The 22,544-nt window shown below is 38.8% G+C and overlaps 1 protein-coding gene across 1 annotated transcript in view; it reads left to right on the top strand.

Annotated features, from left to right (window-relative positions):
- The first annotated feature begins 17,057 nt into the window (after positions 1-17,057).
- Positions 17,058-22,544, top strand: part of SH3GL3 (SH3 domain containing GRB2 like 3, endophilin A3) — a 54,494-nt gene continuing 49,007 nt past the window's right edge. Inside the window, exon 1 of the mRNA XM_086619994.1 lies at positions 17,058-17,080. The gene's annotated coding sequence lies outside the window, so the exon portion shown is untranslated. The remainder of the gene's footprint in view (positions 17,081-22,544) is intronic.

Raw genomic sequence — 22,544 nt, 5'->3', positions numbered from 1 at the left:
GGGAAACTGCAATTAGCCTCCGTCTCGCTGGAGGTCAGGAAATCTAAAGCTCATGGAAATACTACAAAGCATTTTTTATTGAATCAACCTTTCAAGAAAAGTTGAAACAGTAGGTGGTATCAGGGAGATTTGAATAGCCCCCTTTAAATCAGATTCTACTGTATTCATTTGCTGAACAAATTGTCACCAGTTTATCTGGAATTCTATGTATTGATTTAAGTCATGCTTCAGTAGATGTTCAACATGACTTCAATGGATGAGTGAGTTTACATTTATGGTTGCTCAGTTTGGTAGGAGGCAGTGCTTCTAATCCCTGTGGAGCTGCTATTAGCCATTGGTTGACCTGAAATTCACATGAGTTGGCTTTAATTCAGAGCTTGGTCTGCTCTGCATGGTTTGCTGGTTAGGGTTGTTTTTTGTGTAAATTTTGACCAGTGGCTTAAGCCAGTTTTTCTTGAGTTTTTCTTCCTATTCTTGAGAATGTATTTTTTAAAAAGGAGAAAAGATTACTTCATAATGTCTGAGATCTTGTAGAAATAGTATTAAAAGAAGCCTTTCTGAAGTAAATAGAAAGGACACTTTTGCCTTCATACTTACATGGTCTTACTAGAACTACCCTTCTGTTTTGAAAATACTAACAATTGTCAAGATGAGGAACTGAGAAAAAGCAATGAGCAAACAAGAATGATCATATATTTGAAAATAACAGAAGCTATTCATATATCACATGGATGGAGACCACAATGTTCAGCACCAGTGCTAGCTTTTTCATTTATGTTCTTTTGTCATTGAATTCTAGGAGAAGAAGCCAACACAGCCCTTTAGAAAAACACCTTTCCACATCCATGAGCTGTATTGACTGTATCTCACCTTTGAGTTTTCTCCTCTGTGAGGACATACATAATTTCTCCTTAAGCAAACAACCTAGCTAAAAGTTTGCTAAATGGGAATCCAAGGTCATCCAAAAGTAACAATGATTTTGAAATAAAAATGAAATTAAAATTAAAGGAATTATTTTCTTAACATAGACCGAGTTCACTTCTTGTGAGGCTGCCTTCACTTAATTGCAGGCATATCTTACATCTTTTGAAATCCTTTTCTTTTTCTTCCTAACCCTTGTAGTCAACCTGTCTCTATTACAGGGATGGATACCTGGACACTAGACCTTTTTCTGGCCCTTGTGGATTGGTGGGGCCACATGTGCAGTGGCATCTCCTCCAATGGTTTTCAGTAGCTATACCCAAATTTTCAAAACCTTTGTAATAAAGGAATTTTATGATTTGCAATTCTGTCTGCAGGATTGATCACCAGTGATTTACAGACCCTTTAAGCATGATTAAAAAGTGTCTTTTAAATTTAACTGTCTAGCTGAGACATAACTTCTTGCAGACGATGACTTGTCATCTTTGTCAAAGGCCTCTCCAAGCCGTATCTACTTACTAAACCATTTTTCCATCTCAAAAGAAAATTGAATTATGCACCAGCTCTAGACCCTGCATTTACAATCAAATAACTAACAGGTAATGACTGACAAATATGCTACTGCACTGCTAACCTTACACAAATCCCTCTCCAGCCAAATGAGAACAACAGCAGAGATGGGAGCTCACTGCAGTGGGATGATCTTTGAAACTGAATTGAGACAATTTGAATGAGTGATGTGGAACTTGTAGCTTTGCTGTCAGAGTATCTTAGCTCCTGCATATACCAAGCTGGCGTACGCAGGAGCTAAGGCAGGGCACTCTTTGCTCTTCCCTGCACCCCACCTGCCAGACTTCCCTCCCAATTTTCACTAGATGTCCATATCCCCAGGTCCCAGCCTGCAGTGCTCTTTTCTGCTCGTTGCAAGGTATGACATGTTTAATATTGCTTGCCAGTTTATAACAGCACTTTCCAGCATGTATGGTCATGCTATTTCTTGTGCTTATTGTCTTCACGCTTTGGCCAGAGTGGTAGGAAGGGCCAGGGACAACAAAAGGATAGGCAGAGAGGGAAGCAAAAGGGTGTTTGTTCCTTGCCAATGAGGTATGCTCTGAGTGTCCAGACAATGTAATTAAGTTCCAAAGTTACTGGAGAGAACATTTCAAATCTTTTAAATAATGACCCTTAGAAACTTAATGTGACCTTTATTTTAGTATCATTTGGAGCCTGGCAGTCTACCTTTTGATTAGACTGCAGAGGGATTGCATTTTATATTAGAAAAATTTATGTCTGTATGTGGCTTGCAGAAAAGTATCTGAAAGCTGTGTGCAACCTACAGTAAAAAAAAGGTTTCTTTCTGTATGCTATGTTTAACAAGCAAATACATTTCCTCCACTTTTCTAACAAGTGGAATATTGCTGTTGAGTTAGAAGTGTGAGATAGTTGCTGGAATAGGGAATATTTCTCTATGCTTTTATGGCAGATTTCTTTGTATTTTTCGTATTGAAAACTATTGGTGATGGGACAAAACTGTGATTTGCAAGATCTTTTAGCTTTAGAAGATCCTAGTCTGTATTCCCCACGTGTGAAAATCTTGCTAGCTGGCACTACAAGGCCAGAATCTTAATGCACTTCTTCGGGTTTCTTCTGTAGAGCATTGGTTTGATGTGGCCTCTGCCTTTTTACTAGCTAATCAAGGTCCATAGGGACTGGAGATGGGTAAGTAGCTCTTCCACTTATCTTGTACATGTCTATATACAAAGATACATGGTTACTTACCACGGAGATGGACAGGAAATAACAGTGAGGGGGAAGATCTTTACCTCATTAGTAACATTACATTTCCTATAGTGCATATTTTTCATGTATTAAAAGTTAATAAGACAGTCTTGGCTTACAAGACTTGAAAAGAGATGTGATCATAGTAGATATGTCTAGAGGTTCAGAAAATATTACTAAGATACTTTAAAGCAAATCCAGAACTCTTTTCTTCATATTCTTTATATGTCAAACAATAGTATTTTTTGTTCCTTGTTTAAAGTCTTAAGGGCTGCAGCAAACATGAGAAAATTAGTGTTTCATATTATATTGGTTATTACAGTTGCACTTCGAGGCCCCAGTCTTGACTGGGGTTTTGACATAGAGGGTGTGGTGCAACACACTTAGCAGGATTGCTTCTGCTTAAAATACACTGAAATGTGTCTGAACAAGACTCACAGAAGTCCTGATGTATTCTTTTTATAGATAAGGAATTGATAGATTAAATTATGTACTGTTAGTAGCTAAGATACAATAGAAGTGAATAAAATCTTCTTTGGGGAAGGCTCTGTTTATCATTCCTATAGGTATTGTGTATGTTTTGCAGTGGGCACACTGTCAACCAAAGCTAAGTTTAACATGCACATTAAAAGTACTTTGTTGGCATCTTTTCCTTGCCATTATATCAAAATCACTGTAGCTCAGCTGCCATGGCTTCAAAATACTTCTTCAATATATGAACAAAGCGCTGCTTGTAGGAACAGATAAGAACCAAGAATACATTTGGCACTATATAAATAATACTTCATATTTTCATCCTCTTTTGCATTCTTCTCTCAAGTTTACACACATACCTGGATGAGGTTCTGTTTAACATATATATTTTCTCCATTGTTTAGAGAAAACATAGAGAAGAACTTTTCAATTAACTGCACATACTTCAAGAGTTATAAAGGTCAGTCACTTCTCAGGAAGCTTTGGAACTGTTGTAAAATTCTTCCATGTATTTATGCATCTGAAAATATGAAGCAAAAAATAGAATAACAATGATGGTGAGAAAGAGGATCTCTCAGAGAGTCAAAATATAAGGAAACACCCAATAATGAAAGCAACAAGCATTGTCTCAAGTCTAGTCCTATGTGTTAGACTCACACCGTCTAGGTAAAACATCCACTGCATTGCAGTCTTCCTCTATGCCAAAGGTAGTATTTTAGGAAGTTTTCGAGGAAAATCCAGCAAGGTGCAATGGCCTTTGTGTTATATTCAGAGTCTGATCAGCTGATGCTGTTTATTTTTGTTAGCTCTTAGCATTAACCACACTTCTTGAGCCTAGCTGGACTATGCTCCTTGCAAGGTGTCTAACTGTCCGGTAAGCAGCTGTAATTGCTGTGAGGGTGGAGAAGACGGCAATGTTCTCCGAACTGTATCACTTGTGTAAAACATTGAATAAAAACTAAGTTATATTTCTAGTTATGTGGGTGATTTTAGGTAGTTAGGCATTGAGGCAAAAGAGCCAATTTCTGCAAAACTTCAGCAGACAGATTAAGTCCTGTGATCAGATTTTTGGTTAGATTTAAGATCTTTATTGTAGCTGATGCTGCCTTCACTGTTTTGTGATAGATCTAGAAACTTTTGATCATACTGCAATGTTTTTAATATTGAACAGACAATAGCACTGAACTGATTTACTGGAAAAGGCTTTCTTATGCAATACGCATCAAGGATACAAAGACTAATTTAGCCTTTTCTTCTTAGTGTTGACATTGTATCTTGCCTTATTTTTACACAGTTCAGTGGAAGTTACGCTTGCAGCAGAATGCAGACTCTTCTGTGTGTCAGTTCTGAAGCATTTTCACTAGGCTAAACAGCTTGAGTCCTGAGAATAGGAGATAGGGGCTCACTACCAGAGTAGTTTTACACAAATATAAACACTTCATTCAGTTACTTTTTTTTTTTTTTTGCTTTATTTGTGATGACTGTATTTTGTCTGCATGAAAGTGCAGAAGTAGTTGGAATGTTTACTTTATCACCAAGTTTGTATGAGAACATTCGCTATAAACCACGTTTTTTTAAGGTTCCAAGAGAGTGCAATTGATTAGACGCATATTTTCTGCCTTATACAACAGATCACACCCAGCTGCACAGCCTTTCTCAGGTAAGTGAACTATTATTTATTCCCCTTTCTCTTCCTTTCCCCATCTCCCTTAATTAATAAAGAAAACCAGATATCCATCTGCATGAGGCTAAAAGTACAGGTCCACGGAAAAAATATATATAGTTACTAGAACTTATCCACTGGGGCCAGACAGCATAGATAGCTCTAATAATGAATTTGAAATAGGATTTTCTTACTACACTGAAAAAAAGAATTCCTCAGACTCAAAGATAAATCAAAGGAAAGTGGCACCCTGGTGGACCAGACAGCCCATTGGCAGCCGCGTCACATGAGAGCCTCAGAGGTCACTACCTCAGGATCAGCAGAGCTGTTTGTAGAGCTCACTGTGGAGTTTCACATCACAGCTAAATCAGAATACTTAATAATCTGGCACCCAAATTTCACATGTTGCCAGCCTCAGTCCATATGCGAACCTTCCTTTCGCTCCTTCGGAAGCTACCCTTTTGAGTTGTAAAACATGGATAGACATTCCTACGTTTTGACAACTCCAAAAAAATTAATTTAGAGCCAACATTAAGAGACTGTTCTAACTGTGTTGATGTACAGGTAGGTGAATTTTATTGCAAAAAAAATATGCTGTCCTTGCAGCAGATTCTCTGAAATGAGGAGGAAGGATTAACTGTAGTGAAATCTTTACTAGTTTCGCACTCTTTCTTCCAGTCTGTGATACAACTAGGGCCATTACAGAATTTTCCTCAGAAGCCAACATTTTTAGAACATTAACTGTTTTTGAGTAAAGTATCTGCTTTTCATGAATCTGATTTTTTTTTTCCAGAATGCTTTGATTTCATGTGGGCGAATGGAAATGTAGGTCAGACAATTGAACCAATTCCCACACACATTCCTTTTCTACCCATCTATAAATTTGGATTTTGAAAAGTCACAATGAGGTTTTCTGAAATTTCTGAATTTGTGTCTCATGTCCTTCTTCTAATGCAGAAAGAGTCTCCCCGGCCAGTCCCTATCTCCCAGAAGACTCTGAAGCCAAAAAGGCTAGAGTGATGGCCCGTCCTCACTGCTAAAGGAGACTGTGGTGCGTTGCAGGAGATGTAGTTCGACAGGAATGTTCAATCTGTACAGGAGATCAGGAGCCAAGAAATACTTGAATACAGCTCCCACGGCTAAACTGGGCTCTGAGCACCTCACTTAATCTACAGTGTGACCACTCCCCATCTGTAAATCGACATCTACTTCCTTGTTTCACAAAGGCTTCAAGAGGATAAAAATCTGTGAAAGTTATGAGATTCTCAGATACTGTGATAAGTCCCAGGATAAACAAATGTTGAATGCAAAACAGCAGCTTACAAGTTACATATTCAAGGGCATGTGGAATGAATTAGAAAGATGAAGAGAGGGAGCAGAACAATGAGAATGGGAAGAAGCAGAAGGGAGGAAGGATAGACAGTACTGGTGCAAGTCAGGCAGCATGACGGGAAGCTATGGGACAGCTATGCAGTCCTAGCACACTTTGAGTTCATGTTGCAAACAATCTGGTAAACGTGTCTAAAGCAAACTGAGCCAAAGGCTTACTAAACTGAGTTTTTTCCAAAATTCTAATGTTGACGTTCTCGTGAAGTGGCCAAGAGTCACCCCCAAAGAAGGGATCTTACTGTGTGCGTTTAGAGCATGAATGGATATATTAAACCTACGTTTTATTCAATATCTCACTACAGTCTTTTTTTTTGCAGGAGGCAATATAAGCAGGTTAAAAAAACCCCAATTTTTCGTACTGTGACCTATTTTCTCTCCCAGTAGTGTGAGGGAGAAGAGCAAGCCTGGATATATACCCATGCACATGTGTAAATAAACAGGGAATAAGGCCATACATCCTTCCTTAGCTGCCCTTTCCCATCCTTTTTTTGGAAAGAGTGCCTATTATGAAACTGTGTACTGCATACAGGGAACAGATTAATGGATTATTTTACTAACAATGGAATATAAAAGGTTAAATAGTCACTCATTAAAAAACAAATCCCTTTTTAGAACTGCAGGTTAAGCGATGTGGATAGATTAGATAGAGAAACTGCTGCTGTTTTTCAAAGAACTGTAGAGCGTGGTCAATAAGGAAGAGGAGAAAATATTTGGCATTGCAAAAAGAGGTGACAAAATTCAGAGGAGAAAATATAGGATGCATGTAGAGAAAGCTCTTAAGACAGTCATGTCAGTTAGATGGTTTTATCTTCCTACTGGAGTGGGTGGAAACCCTGCTATTGGGATGAAGACTATATGTCCTTTTTGTTCCAGAATATATTGGATGACATACATTCCTGTGCAAAAGGAGATAACTCCCAGCCAAGCTTTCCTAAAAGGATTTAAGCATTGCTCAGTAATTTATACTGGCTTTCTGCACTAGAAGTTGTCAAAATTGCCACTGGTCATACCAGTGACAAGACTCCACTCGACTGCAGTGAAACAACAGTGACTGCAAATTAGGTGCACTGATGTTGCGAAACATCTCTCAGCAGTAAGGAGCCAAATGGCCTAATGTTAAATAGAAGAACCTGACACAAATAATTTCTCTAGATTTGCTGAGGAATGTCTCAACTTGGAGTCACTTTAAGGTGTCTAATGCTCATGCCATTTAAAGTACACTGGGCTGCCTTAGAAGCTCATGAATAGTTTTGTATTTTTTGCTCTTTCCAGTCACATACTTTCTACTGAAAACAAGGGATATTAAGAAATTAACTGGCTTAGGTACTTCTCTGTGTCTCACTTTGCATATGTATGCATTGTAGGCATCTTCCTCCCCCCAAAACCAAAAATCTCACTGAAATTTATAATCTTCAGAAGCAAATTAAAAATGCTATTTGGATGCTGTTTGAAATCCTGTTAGGCACCTCATCTGCATTGGTATGTCTAGGTACCATTTAAAATCTGACACTAGAAGCCTATGTGACACTTAAAATAGAACTTCAGGAATGTCGTAGTTTTTATAGTCTGATCTTCATGAAAAGTATTGCATTTTAAAATCCTATAGGCAGAATCGTTAAGAAAAAACTCAAACCACAACTCAAAATAGTGACAAAAGGGGAAGGTTAGACTTTGTGTTATACTTTGAAAATTGTCTCTGCCAGTCACCAGGCAAGGTAGATGTTGGGAGGCCAGATTAATTGCAGTCCACTGAAATAAACAGAAGTACTATCTTCGGTTTCAGTGGGCTTCATATCACACTCTTCACTAAAGTATACTCTCTCAATCTTATACGCTCTGTTTACTGCATTTTATTTGAATGAAAGTGAAAACTAAGGCAAGTGCAAAGAGAAAAACAGCTAAAAATTGAACAGGTGATGCAGACCTGGTGAACAACTGATGAAGGAGGTAGCTAAGTACTCAGAGGGGTTTGGGAGGAAAAATGGAGATACTATTTGAATAAACATGTTTAAATAATGAAATGTATCAAAGGTATGTACAAGATGTCCAGAATGCTAGCATTGGATTTTGATCATAAATAGATTCCAAAACACTGTATTCTGGAATTTGTCATCAAATGCCTTCGATACAGAAATTCATAGCTTCTAAATGACATGATGTATTTTCTCATGACATGAAGGAAATACAATAAGGAGTATACCTTCTTATATTCTTTAAGTAGGTTTTAGTTTAAAAAGAAGATTGGTATATAGAGTTAAGTTAACCTCACGACTTATTTTCCCCACATGTGTTTTGCATAGTGGATTTAATTTTAGGATTTCCACCACCACCACTCCTTTCCACCTGAAGCAGGCAGTGGAAGATCACTGCCATCTACAGATTGGAGATAGTATCACTAATATTAGTAAATTGTTGGAACAGTTTTATCTCATGTTGGAACATTTTTCTGTCTTTGCAAAGAGCACTTGTCTCCTTAAGCCCTCCTCTCTCTTAAAAAAAAAAAACCACAAAATCACCCAAAACACACTATTGTCTCTGTGGCACCCTGGTCATAATCACCCTCATTAAAGGAAAAGCCTAGTAATTTAAGAATAATCGTAGAAATTCTGTAATGTTTTAAGTCACAGTTGAAAGGAAAAAAAAAAGAAAAAGGCAGGATTCACAAATATGCTTTCCATTACCTAGTATATATGTCAAAATTTAGTATACATGTCTAAATTATAAATGGCTTCTTACAGATTGCTCAGATAGCAGCTGAGAAAAAAAACAAACTCTGTGGACATTTGTATAGATGGATTGAGTAAGTGGGTACCAGCTTTGCATGTATCAGTGCCTGGGTCATATATGCAAGTTGACCTATCAGAAAAAACAAGCAAGTATGGCACTGTAGGAAAAGCCGAGCTATAGTTTAAACTCAATTTAATCCTCATCTTTTGTCTTCTTCCTCCAAAGAAGGGAGTAAAAAAAAAAAAAAAAGATATTTATTTATTTATTTCCCACTGATGCATCTAAGTGTAGGATTGGGCTCACTGAAATTATTTTTAACTATGACTTGAGAGTTTAAGTCTGCAAGAAATCACACAGCTGGAATAGCTAGGTAAAAAAAAAAAAGAGATAAGTTAAATGCAGTAGAGTTAAAGCAATCTGTAACTGCAGGGGATTTTAGCTACTGTCTGCGCAAATATTCTTCTTCATGCTCCAGAGAAATGCTTCTTATTTGCTTTCCCAGGTGAGAGAAATTCCCTGGTTTGTTTCCTCTGCTGTCTGTATATCATCATAGAAGCCAGAGTAGAATTTTGCTTTGATTTGAGAGTCCATTATACCATGATAATACGATTGCTTCAAGGAACATGTTCTGATACGTCTGACATGCTTTTACCTGCACTAGCAACACCAAACAACTGTAAGTCTGTTGCTGGAGAAGTTCAAGCAATAAAACCACAGCTAATCTGGTATGATCGTAGGGAAGGAGAGGTCTCTGACTCCAGAAACCTTTACCATCATTATTTTGCAGGACCAATTTCCTCTTTAAAATCCTGTGCCCACTAAATTGCAGACAAATATATGCCTGTCTTCCTTGAAATCTTTTGGAAATTCAAACCCCAGTTCACAAGAGCAGGACAGGCTGAAAGTTTGGGCCCCACTGAAGTCAGTGGCAAAAGTCCTGTCAGCTTCAGTAAGGTCAGAATTTCATTCATGGTATTGATTCAGCTGCTACTTTTAAATACAACAGTTTTCAGGTTGTTTCTACAGAAAGTCAATGTCAGGTATGTTTATTATTTAAACCACTGAGTTTCTTTAGAAAAGTAAATATCTGAGTACCTTTATATTTCAACGAGCAAGCTAGGAAGTCTGTCAGGAGGCACGTCTGTATTTCACAGATTTTTAACATACATTTAATTGAAATGGTTATCTGGTTAAGTACGGAATGAAAGCTGTGCTTTTTTCCATATCGCTCTCAAAGGGCGTTTCAGTACATAGCCAGAAGGTGGCATTCATGGTTAACAGTTAAAGGAATTAATCTATGCTGTTTCTTCTTTGCATATGAGGGAGGGGGGAAAAAGGTTTCTTAGTGTAGTAGCACTTACTCAATTAAACGTGATGCTTAAACTAATGCAATAAATTTGATTTATGTATTCTTTGTTTTAAAAGGAGTGACAGAGTTATCCAGTAGTAGACATTAGTCATCATGATGAGACAGCAGGGACCTGGCAAGTTGTATTCATCTTCCTGTAAAGTATTTGATAGTAAGTCCTTGTCTTCAGTTACGTAATTTTATTTCTCCAAATAAGCCAGTTTCCAATAATTCTTTGACCACTGTAATACCCACTGTTATCAGAACAGTTGGGAAATTCAAGAAAAAAAAAAAGAATTTTATCCAGTCAATGAATCTTAATCAGATTTTTCAAAGTCTGATCATTCCCATTTGGGATCCAGTCGGTCTATGGAGTATTGCCATATTTAACATCTGTGTCACATCATGCCTTTCCTGTTGCCTCATTGATCAACAGACAACATGAGATGATTCCCAGATGTTCAAACATGGCAGATCCCGAAAGACCTATTAAATTACACTGAAAGCAAAACAACATCCATGCTGTAAAAGTTTTGTTAAAAGCAGGTATGTCTGAATATTCACAAACTTGCTACAAGATACTTACTGATATTCAAATTGCTTTTAAACATCAGTCAAATTCTTTGAAATGTCCACATTGTGTATTATATAAGGACACCCTATCACAGAATTGATACGATTTTCTGTGCTGTAATATGAAGCAAGTTAAAATAGAATTAGGCATATATTTGTAAATGGAGAAAATAAACGACTGGATTTTTTACTTTATTTTTTTACTGTTTGTCTCCTTTTATTACATACAGTCTGTATTCTTTCAGATTTTTACTTAGATTTCTTGCTGATTATATATTTTTACCCTGATAAAGCTGAATAAATTGTTAACAAAGAAGCTTATGCATTGCATTCTCTAAGCAAGGCAAGGCAGCATGTGTTGTTATTCAGCATGTCCTTTTTCCACTGAAAAAGATTATTGTAAAGACGAAGACTTATTAAGCTTTGTTCTATAACTGAAGAGCAGTCACATGAAGTTCAAGATTGGATTTCAAACAGTAAACGTGATCCAGTTTATGCGAGAGTGCTACAACATTCTACTTTGAAACAATCCTCAACATTTATGATACAGTAGTTTTAACCTGAATATCCTTTACACCTCCCTGAAGCTAGCAACATTTCCATTTCAAATTTTGGGCTGCCTGTGGCATTGTCAGCAATGAGAATGCCATCACTTTCTGATGAACATAGGCAGCTGTGTGCAGAAAATTAGTGACTCGGTTTTGTCACCTGTGAAACAGCAGCACAGAACTCAGGTGCAATTTTCTGAAATCAGAGCAACATTTCTGCACATCACCACATTGACTCATTTTAAGTTATGGTTTCTTTTGCCTTACTCTTTAATAAAAAGTAACATAGCTACTTTAGAAAGGCCAGCAAAAAAAGAGGTATGTTCCTTATGTGGTTACTTCTGATACACCAACATTTGTTTTTGTATTAAACTAAATAAGTTTTTAAAATAGGTTGATTTTTCTTCCCCGGAGAAGAGGGTAAGAAATTTCGGTTCAAAAATGGCTACATATTTCTTTTTGGTATTTTCCAGGAGAAGAGTGTGGGGTTTTTTTTTTCTTATCCTTAGCAAAATAAAAAATGTGGGTACATTTCACAACTCAGCCTTTTCTAATGGATTTGTTACCTTGCTGTACCTCCATGAAGAAGCTCCAGTTGGGAACAAGTGGCTCCAGTTCCCCCTTGCTGGCCAAGCTCCTGGTTGGACTACATCTCCCACACTGCAATACGTGCTCCCCAGACCAGAAACTCTCAGAGAGGCCGGCCTTGGCACTCACATGGCCACAGACGCACTGGGGAGATGTAGTCCCTGAGGAAATAACGGCCCGAGAGGGCGGCTCAAGTAGGCAAACCGGGTGCTTGTGTGAAGTAATGCTGCTGTACTGAAAAATACAAGATTTGAAGTTGAAGGTTTTTTCCGATTTGGTCGGAAAATGGAAATATTTCCATGTAGGACCTACTCAAAGGAAAACTTCTTAGAGTTTTTTCCAATGGTTTATCAAGTTAGAAATCTCAAGCAAGGAGGAAATAAAAATGATCTGAGTATTCAGGATTAGCACTAACTAATTCTCTATTATTTCCAGATTTGTCTCCACTGTGGAATAATTTTGGACATTCACATATTTATTCTAATTTAGACATGCAGCTCATTTTTGTTGAACAGTCTAGAGTTGTCTGTGAGCACTGAGTGCCTAGGTGTATGCTCATAGTAAAATTGGGGGTTTTTACTACTAAAAAACCAGCATAGGTACCTAAAAGTTACAAGATCTCCAAGCAGGAGCTGTTCAGGAGTCTGTCCACATAGTATATTTGCAAGATTAGGATTGCAAAATTTTTATAAGCTGCAGTTTGACAGAGTTGCAAGCACAAAAAAGTAGGTGGTTGAGTTTTCAAAATAAGAGTACTTTCATATAGTACACACATATATAACTTAAAAAATATCTATATCTAGATTTAGAGTTCATCAAAAATGTTTGCATGTCTTTTTAAAATAAACGTGTAATTAGAACTGTATTTATTAATGGCGTTAAGACCTAACAAGCTTTTGTTTTGTTGTTGACACTTGCAGAACAACAGCCAGAGATTTAGGAAAGTAAGTGAGGATAGAAGGTATCTGCAGGATTATGGAGAAGCATGTGGAATACAAACACAGGAAGGAGACAAGAAGAAAAGCAAAGATCTGGATAATGGTAAAGCAACACATATGGAAAGTCAGCTTGAGAAGAACAATCACATATGCCAAAAATAATTCACTAGCTACACTTAGTTAGAAGATCTGGGGAGCAAATATAAGCATCCTAAACAAATGAAATAGGTTAGCCAGAGTGTCTACCGGCCCCAGGGTCACATATTCCTGCTCTAACTGCCAGCAGCATCCGCGTGGAATGAGGAGCTTTCCAAGTTCTGGCCAGTGCTGGCTGCGTAGAGAAGACTGTCTGTTCTTTTCTCATTCTTATGAAATATATACTGCAATGCAAAGCCATGTCAGAAATACCTGAGCTGGTTTATCGGCACGGAAAGTGCTATGATATGCAGAATGTTCTAGAAGCAAAACCATAGTGTTAGCCCGCTCCTGTACATGAACATATTTTCATATCACCAACTTTTTTTTGTTTAATTTTAAATAATCGTTTCATTTAAGTATGTAGAAAGGATGCTAAAACAGGCTTGTGAGATGCCCTTACTGTATTGTGTGTTTTTTGCAGAAGGATCCTCTTCTGACTTTGTTACTGGGGTAGTTTGCTGTTGGCATTTTTTTCCCAGTGTCAGCTCCCACATTTGATGTTGCAGGACAAACCTGGGAGCAGACGCTAGGAAAATAGTGAAGTGGATTAAATTTGGGACCAGTTTCATCCAGTGTTGTAGTCTTTTTGATTTCAGTCTGGAACACTCTGTTATAGATTACCTCATTTACTTGGGTCAATACTCACGTATCATTGTCAATTCAGTTTAGTATTCCTCCCTTTTTCTAGAATTGTGGAACCAGCTGAACTCCCACCTTTTTAGAAGAGCACACAACCTTACGTCTGAGCCTGCTTTATTTTTAAAGCTTTCTACAAGTTTGCTCTTGCAGAGTGGCCAACTGCGCTTTCAAATGGCATAATTTTCCTAGAGGATCACCTTTTCAGAATGCTTATTTTCTAAGCGCTGGTTTTCAAATATATTCTTTTCCCGTAACCAAAAACCCACAGCCTATTACCACAGTTTTGACAACTCACATGAAAAACTAACCAGGTAATCTGCACTGTCATTAATACATACAGTCTTGATGGACCATTAGTGGCTATCTCATCTGTGCCCGAGAGTGTTGCTTACTTTTGTCTAACTCTTCACTCCTTCACTCCTATTCAACATAGTCCTGTGGATGTACCGCTTCTGATGTAGCACTTTTTATTTTTTTAAGCTGAAAGCCACAAAAGCGTGTAGAAATGTAAGGGTTTGGATTTTGTTTGCTCATTCGTTTTGGTTTTGAGAGTTTGTTTTGCTTTTGCCCTCCTTCCCCATTGCCAGTATTTTGAAGATGAAGTTTGGGAAATGAGACTTCTTCAACATCTTGAGAATCCATGTGTAGTTTCCATTTATTTTTCTGTTATGAATCCAGAATTTGGGGTTGTTAATCTCTAATTCAACTACAGCTGAAAACCTCTTTTGTGGGTCTCTCATAGGTTTCAGTGACCTCGGTCTTGGTAAGCAGTAACTTGGTAATTCAGTAGGCTGGTTTTCCTTGTAGTTATTCTTGTCCTGGATCAGGTGAGTGCATCCAAAGTTTCCTTCTAATGCCATGCGTAGAAATTTATTGCAAGGTAAGGTGACATACAGTGACTTGTTTTAAGTATTTGAGCCTGAAGGAATAAGCAAGCGCTTATTAGTTTTTGTACTATTTCTGATTTCCCTCATTTTACAGACTGAATTAGTAACTTTTCGTAAAACTTCAGGAATATCATCCAGCAAATCACAAACCCTTTTTTTCCATGAGCTGTAACTATGTCTTTGATTATAAAGCTCTTAGATGCTGCTTGGCCAGCCTATACTTCTGGCTACAAGCTATAACTTTTGCTAATATCTGAATTGAATACCAGTCTCTTTTTCAAGGTGACTCCACCAAATTGTTAACACCTGGACCATTCAAGTTCACTCACTAATTAGGTTTTCACCTTGTCTGTATCGCTGAGCAATTAAGCTATGAAGTTGAATTTCCACAGGGCATTTCCCACTTGTAAATTCTTGTATCACTTCAGCAGAGACAAGATGGCTGTTACCCTTGAGTTACAAGCAAGGTAAAAAAAAAAAAAGTTGTAGACATATAGCCTTACTCAAGTTCTTTATCTAATCCAATTTTACAGCTAACAACCACTGTGACACCATAAGCCATTGACTCCCCTCCACAGTGACTTATTTCAAATGCCTTCCTTCTTTGCATCTGGTCTACCCTTTCTTACAGCTAAAGATTAACCAAAACCTTCTCTCCCTAATTCGATGGTAAGAGGCTGCTTTAATACCTTTTACAGAACTCCAATTTTTTACTTTAGGCCTTATTTTCTCACCTGAGAGCTCTACAAATGCATCACTCATTTGAACCATACCCAGTTTGGCCTAGACAGTTAATGTCTTGCTGCCTGTTTCAATCAGGAGGAGGAATTGGTGCTGAAATCAGGTGCCTGTCGTGTAATCATGTTCACTTGTAAAGAGGCTGAAAATGTGCCTTCCCTAGGCACAGGTGGCACCAGGTTGTGTGGTGATTGCAAACCTCTTTCAAACATTACTGGGTCAGAAAATCTAGAAGGACTTCACCTTACAGTTTGTCTTCCAGAGGGAACATTGACTTGTGCTATCCTCTTTGCTTTCTCTTTTGTCTCTTCTGCCTCTCCTGGACAGGGTCCTTTGTCAAGTAGTAGCCAGTAGGAGTTCCTCAGCTCATGTATACCCCCGTCTTTACATTTTATTTCAGTGGTACATATTTTTTTCTAACAGGTGGGACAGTGATTCCTTTCTCCCAATTTATAATGTGACAATTACTCTGAAAGCTCTTGTCATTTTTGCCATGTCCTTTTTGCCATTACAAAGATTCTGGAAATACCTTTCTCTCCCAACCCAATAAAAATGCAGTAAGCATGACAGCGAGCAACGCTGAGAGCCCTGCCGTAGCTGGCAAAGGTTATCTCTAAACTGCTTCCCAGGTACACGCAGAAGTTTGAGCTGACTCATAACTCCCAAGTGATCTTATGGCCAAGATCGAGGAGCATATCGCAGAGCATATCTTCCCCAGAATCCAAGTATAGTCTGGAAGTGCTTTGCCAGCATAGGCATAACCACATCTCATGTTTGTATCAGCACATTGTGATACAGTCATGGTTAAGCACGCAATGAATCCATCCTATACCAACCCAGCAAACAACTAAACCATTCTTTCAGCCTAGCTCTTTCTCATACATCTGCTCCTCCAAGAAGGAGGCGGTCGGGGGGAGTCTGTGCCTTTCTGAACCTTGAGCAGCATAAATGAAGCTATGGAGTCAAACCGTGAAGCAGATTTTGTTCTGACGCACAGCAGCAACCGGTCATGTTCTGCACCACTGCAAGAGCTTTCACGTGTTACAAGCTACAATTAAATTATTATGTAGAATAATAGATCTGAGATGAAGGAGCTCAGCTAGAGATGCTACACGGAAAGACAAAAACGAGACCTATAAAGAGAAAATTGGGGCTGTATTGGAAATAAGACTAGTTAGATGAATCAGCGAGCTCACGGCGAGGCCTTTTGGCGCTTAAGCAGGTATCTCGTGACTCGGAAGGATGCCCTCACTGCGGCAGCGGTGCCACCCGCCCGCAGGGATCCATCCTTTCGGCCCGCCGCGCGGCAGCTCCCGCCGTCTCCATGCGACATCCCAGCGTGGGCGCCCTCGCGCGGCTCATTTGCATAGCCCCCTCGAGTAGCCAATGGGCAGGCGACTGTCGTCCTTTCATTTGCATGGGCCGCGCCGGCGGCCAATGGGGTGGCAGCAGAGCGCGCTGGGAGGGCATGTTTCCATGGGCGCGGGGCGCGGGGCTGGAGGGGCGGGTGACGCAGCGAGAGGCCGGGCCGGGCCGGGCCGGCCGCGGGAGCCGCGGGGACCTGCCGGGACCTGCCGGCCGCTCGGCCTGGCAGCGCCGGCGCCGCGGGGAGCCGCGGGGGAAAGATGTCGGTGGCGGGGCTGAAGAAGCAGTTTCACAAAGCCAGCCAGGTAAGGGCAGCGGTTCCCGGGGCCCGAGCGGGGGCTGAGCCCCAGAGGGGGCTTTGCTGTTGATGGGTGGTTCGCGCTGCGCCCGCTCCTGCCCGCCCGCCGCCTGGCGCAGCGGATTGCTCCACCTTTGCCTTCGAGGTGGCTGCAGCACTTTCGGGCACCTCGGGGAGTGTTTCCTTCAGCTTTACCTCTGGGTCCTGCCTTTTGTTATTGCCTCTTAGCCTCCCGTGCTGCTCCTGACGAGAGAGGGTTGCCCGTTTCCTTGGGGCTTCGGGTCTTTCTTTTAGTTATTAATTTTTGTCATTTGATGCTGCGTTTGTGCCTGTGCTCCGAGGCCTCAGTTAAGGATATAGACAGTAGGGTACTTACTACCTTTCCCCTGACGAGTTCATTGTGTTGTTCTGCCCAAGACTCCTGGTTTGTTATCCTACCTGGCATACCATGTATTTGTCCTATAGAGGGTATCGTATGTTTCTAGAGTTTTCCCTCCTTTTCTAGATGCCTACTCCTGTCTTTTCCTGGGTGATGCTTCATCTTCTCCTGACCCTTCTCTCCCTCTCTCTTTTCTCTTTTATAATGTGCTTCTCTTTAATACTTCTGCTGATTTCTCTTAAGAGAGAAACCCCTTTCTGTCAAGCAGGTGGACTGGTGGCACTACATGGCACGATAGTGCCCACCCAAAGCCTCACACTGGTATGATAGCACTGGGATTCCTCTCACTTGAAGGTGTTTGGAAGCCTCAGCTGCTTTGCTTGCTTGTTCCAAGCCTGAGAGATCTGTGTTTCTGTTGGCTCCCATTAATGACAGTGGTAATACTGAAATTAGTGTCTCTACCCTTCTCAGTCAAATTGAACAACTACTCTTGTCTTAGTGACAGTGGAGAAAAGAAAGGTTTGTTGAGTGCTTAGCTGTCATCTTTCTAGATATTCCTTTAGGTATTTGGCTTGTCAGCAGCCCATATGCAGAACGTGCCCTTTGTTTGGATATACAGATGCTAAGTATTTGTATCTAATGTTTATTTTCAGTAGCGTTCTTTCTTTCATGTTATGTACTGATCTTGAAAAGAGTCATTGTTCTGTATCTTTTAGTTAACTTTCATTCTTTCTTTGAGAAAATATGGAACTTCCAGGGTAAGCAAATCCAAGGACAATTTATGAAAGATTTTGGCTTGTTTTGCACCTAACATGCTGGTAAGTGATGGAGCCTTTGCTATGGTGAGTTTGTAACTCAAGAAGCAGAAGGCATTTAACTGAGGAAGTTGCAGAGGTAACCACAACAAGTACTGTCTGCTCTAGCAACTGGTAACAGTGCAAGTTGCTTAATTCTGCCCAGATGTCAGGTAAACATTTAAAAAGAAGAAAAAAAAAAAAAAAAAAAGGGAGGGGATCTGATAGAGGTAGTAGCAAAAAGGAACACTAGAATGTATTGAAGTTAACTGTATGTTTATTGAAAGGTTGTGATATGACTTGAGTATTCATTACAGTAAGAACTGTGAGGCATAGCTCAGATAATATTCTTCTCAGGGTGAGTCAAAGGTAAAGATTCCACTTTTTTTTCAAATGCAGGACTGAGCACGGAATTTAAAGTAAGTTACTGGAAAAAGTCTCTCTTTAGGGAAAGAAATACTGTTTAGTTGGAAATTAACATGCAGGGAAAAGATACTGGAATTAGATTTTTTTTTTTGTTGTTGTGCTTGAGGAAACATGAGACACTTCTTAAGAGCTCATTCTGGAAGAATTCAGGTAAGATATTGGGCAAAGTAGTAGTGGAAAAAATAACAGAAGAAATAGCACATATTTATATAGTTGATCAAATATCCAGGTCTAAATAACAGATCTATATCTCTCTGACACACAGAGACACAGTCATGCCCATACCTATAGAGGTACAAACTAAACAGTTGTTGAACTAACCAAAATAAAGTGGAACATGTAAAATGGAAATATTGACACTCCATCTTTTAGCTAATTCTTGTACAAAATACTGAAATAAGCAAATGCAGAGCATGAAAGAGATGTTTCTCAACAGAACATTTGTTAAATCTCTAGGTACCGTAGGATCACTTCAGGAGACTTTACCTATTTACCTTTACCTATTGAATGGATGAGAGATGCCAGGGATAACTGTTAACAGCAGAGACAGGCATTGCTTGCGGAAGGAATGAAATTAATTCCTTTAGTGTTCCCAAAGGAGAATGGGGGCAGATGACAAAAACTGGCAAATTTCCCAGAGGACATTGAGGAATACTGAAGGGAATGAGACTTGTGCCAGGACATGTGATTAAGGAATAAGAATAATATTTGAAGGCTGACAGAACCTAAAGACAATAAATCTGAAGGATGAAGCAAATGGGTTAAGACTGTCTGTATTTAACAATTCATTCAGAAATGTGAATAAATATCATAGTAATGACAAGATCCATATATTTTCAAAAGATGCTATTTCCATGCTACAATAGACTTCTATTCAACTGAAAAAAACCTGCAGTTCTAACTGAAATATAGAGTAATATAGATATGTAGTTACAAAAAGATTAAGTAAAATAAAATAAATGGAGTTCTTCTATAACTTCGTACACTGTCACTGAACCACTTAACTGTTGTGGAACTGTTTTTTGCGAAAGAAATGTATTTTGGTTTTTTGTAAAAAGCCTTCCTCTTCTATGTCTCTTTATGTACAGCTTTTGTGTTAAGTAGCAGTGATCACCTTTGTGTGTAGACTTAAATTCTAAGTTTAGAGAGTCCAGGAAAAAAGCAAACAATACTTACGATTTTATATGTGCAGTTGAAGTTTCTGGTGTGTATCAGCTTGGTTTATCTAAAGTTACAGTTAAGTAAACAACTATTTGCATTATGAGAGGTCAGCAGCTAACTTTTTATGGTTTCTAAAGCCCTCACCCAAATCAGGTGTGACACACTATTGCAGACTTGGTAGGTGTAGTAAAAAGTCACTATGTCTCTGTTTGTAATCCATTAGTTGGCAATAAATGTTTGTGTTAGTTTTCTCCTACAATTTTTTACCCAATTGTATTCCCCCTCCCTCCCCCCAACTGAAAATAGCATATGTGTATAGGTTTTCACCTAAGTACTGGTAGTGAGATTTGGAAGACAACTCTTGAATTACAAGCATGTGTTGGAATTACTGTGGTAAATTCTGCACCCCAGAGTGAGCGGTGTTTTAACTACTTTTCTGTATATATTCTATACATTCCAATATGTGAAGCAACAATTCTACTCCATTATCTGACATCACAGAACTGATAGACCCAAAGCTTGTATGTAACCCAAAGGGTATATATCTGTTACGTAATAGAGAATAGCTTTCAGGTATGCTAGTTTTTTTTTTTTTTACTGTGCTTCTTATTTAGGTTAGAACTTTAAATTGAAACACTGAAGTGGACTGGAATGAGGATTGCTTCCATCCTGCATGTTTAATATCAGCAATAATCCCTTGAGTATAACTCATTTGACTAATGGAATACCAAGCAGAACCTGTGTGATGCCTTAACCACCTCTCACTGGCTGATAAGGGCTGGCTGTTTCTCAGAGCTGATTAACTCATGTGCAAGTTTCATGGTTTTCATCTTTTTTTTCTGTGTTTTAATGCATTTTCAATATAATTTTTTAAATTAACCTTCGGAGAGTTCTGCTTGTGATGAAAATTTGTCTCCTGCCGCTTTCAGCCTCTGACATATCTGTTTTCCTGTTTTCAGTTTGAAACCTTTTGATGTAGGTGGGTGTATCTCTGCCGACTGTTTTTGAAGGCCTTGTTCTTGTGGTTGTGCATGTGGGATAACCCAGATGGTGGGAGGACTGCATCTTCTGATGCGTACGAGGATTATTTTTAGAGTTGTGTTTCTGTTTGGAAAAGCAGTAAGTGTAGAGAGTGAATAAGAAAGCCTTAATAGGCAGCAGATGCTATTATAATTTGTGCTGTGCTCTAAAACTGCAGCCAGGCTACTATCTTGATGTAAAGATACGTGATTTTTCAAAGTAGTTAGAGGCTGGTGAGCTGAGAACCTTCCTCCCTTAGGGTGTTTTGAAAGCTCTGCCATGATGGTGGTATAAGAAATCTGCTGTTGACCTTGAATTCATGTGGTTTATGTCTTTTTTTTTTCTTTATTAATTTTTCAATTAATTGTAGCTAAAGTCTGTGTATAGCAGTAGTCTCATTATCTAACAGCTTGTTCATAGTATATTTCTTAGACTTAGCTTCTCAGCAATAGTAGAAATTAATATATTTTTTGAGGAAACACATGACTGCAAATTATTGTGAATATCTTATTTGTAATGTAGGCATCAACAGTTACTCTTAGCCTATGCAGACTGGTTTCTTAAGCCTTCTGCTATTGTCAGTGAAGGGGGAGGTGCTCCAAGAGGATGTGAATCAGGAGCTGGTGCTATTGTCTATAGGTAGGGCATAAGGGTGAGCAGATTTTCTAACCAAAACCACCAAAATCTGTTACAACTTTTTTGCCTTCTGAAGTGCTTTAACTTAGTGTAATAAAGTATATGCTCTGTGCTCTCATCGCTTACATATCCTGAATGACGTTTGCCTTTTCAAGTACTGCATTTTTTTTTTGGTAATGTTTTTAAAGACCTTTTTCTATTTTTTATTTTAAAAACCCACCCTTTTGGCTATCACCAAGAGTTGCAGAGATGCTGCTGCTTCTTTCTCAGTTTTCTGCTTTTACTCCATTGATTTATGTGACATTTTGATCCAATCTGTTGGAATGAAGAGCAGATCAGAATCAAGACCTTCTTGTTCCCCAGACAATAAGTCTTGTGATTGTGTTTTGTTGTGACTTTCTTTTTTTTCCTTCTGATTATTTTTATTTTCTGTTGGGTTGTATTTGGATGATACTGGCCTAGACATAATATTTAAGCTTTTTTTAAAGTCCATGTTGACATTGAGTTAATACACAAAAACTTTATTTACAGAAGTGCTTGCTGGCAAAGAGTACTTTGGTAAACTGAGGAAGAGACAAACTTTATACAAAGAGAACCTGAACTTGCCAGTGAAACATGGAGAGAAGCTCTTTATTGACTATGTGCAGATGTATTTTTTCCTAGGACTATAAGCTATTATCATACAGTGTGTTAGAGATACTGTCCTTTGACATCCAACGTGAATTGGACATGATGAATCCAAGACCTTAGTAGAGAGAAAGCTTCTATCCTGTTCCTAGTTTTCATTAGATAATTGGATGCATTGTTTTACATATCTTACAGAATTGTGGGGTTGGGAGAGGGGTGAAAAGGACATTAGAATTTAGTTTATTGTCTGAGATGTTTTGAAATGAATATTTAGACTTCTTACATATGTTTCAGAAAGAAGAGTAAACCCTCAGCCACTGGCAAGGATGAAAAATAACATTCCTCTATTGTCTGTGTATATGTAGATACCTAATTAGACAGCATTGTTTGCCTTTACTTGTGTCACGGCTGGAGACTGTTGTTACACA

The sequence above is a fragment of the Tauraco erythrolophus genome, chromosome 14 (assembly GCF_009769465.1).
Source record: "Tauraco erythrolophus isolate bTauEry1 chromosome 14, bTauEry1.pri, whole genome shotgun sequence".
Taxonomy (NCBI): Eukaryota; Metazoa; Chordata; class Aves; order Musophagiformes; family Musophagidae; genus Tauraco; species Tauraco erythrolophus.
Note: the sequence above shows the minus strand (reverse complement) of the source record. Positions and strands in the feature narration are given on the sequence as shown.